This window comes from Chrysochloris asiatica, unplaced genomic scaffold (assembly GCF_000296735.1).
Source record: "Chrysochloris asiatica unplaced genomic scaffold, ChrAsi1.0 scaffold00020, whole genome shotgun sequence".
In the NCBI taxonomy this organism is placed as follows: Eukaryota; Metazoa; Chordata; class Mammalia; order Afrosoricida; family Chrysochloridae; genus Chrysochloris; species Chrysochloris asiatica.
In genome coordinates this window covers 2,297,629-2,298,377 of record NW_006408538.1, presented here as the reverse complement: position 1 = coordinate 2,298,377, position 749 = coordinate 2,297,629, and positions in this window count along the sequence as shown.

Genomic DNA, 749 nt, shown 5'->3' with positions numbered 1-749 from the left:
CAGCAATTTAAAGTCTTACTGCTTTCTCAGTTCTGCTACTGTGAAACTTAGCCTTCTCCATATTGTTTGGATTGAAAGAAAAACAATCCCTTCCCTTTTTCCCTTCAGTTCTCCAGTTATTTGCTTATAAATGGCTCATTTAGCTGTTCTTCATTTGCAGGAAAGCTTTTCTGGGGCCTCATCAAAGCCTGCTTCTCTCACTTTTAAGTCTCCCTGCAGGTTCCTTTCTTGCTTGCTTTAAAAAAATTCTTTTCTCTCAGAGAGGCTCTGAACTTGGCACCTTTCTTTTCTAAAACAATGTCAAGCGCATTTCCATGTCCAAATTGTTATGATTTCAAGACATGGCATGTAGAAGCTTGAACAAGATGAGGGAGCTTTAGAAAAATAATTTTCTGGTATATTTATTTATTTAAAATTCAGCTACAGAAACAAAGTGGAGAGGAGTTCGGAGACATTGCTGAGAATGCCCAAAAGTCCTCTTCCAAAGCTCTTGAGTGAAAAACGCAGTGAGAAGTGTTTCCTCACACAGACCTCTACACATGTACAGATACAACAGACTTACACACGCACACACACACTCATACACACATCTGGATATGAGACAATAATCCTTGCAAATATCCATTAGCAAGCCAGTGCTTATTTTCCAATTTACTTTGCAATTCACTCACTTATGAAAAAATACTCAAACATATTAGAAATAGAGTATTCAATATACATTTTTTTTCATTTCACTTAGTTGTAGTAAG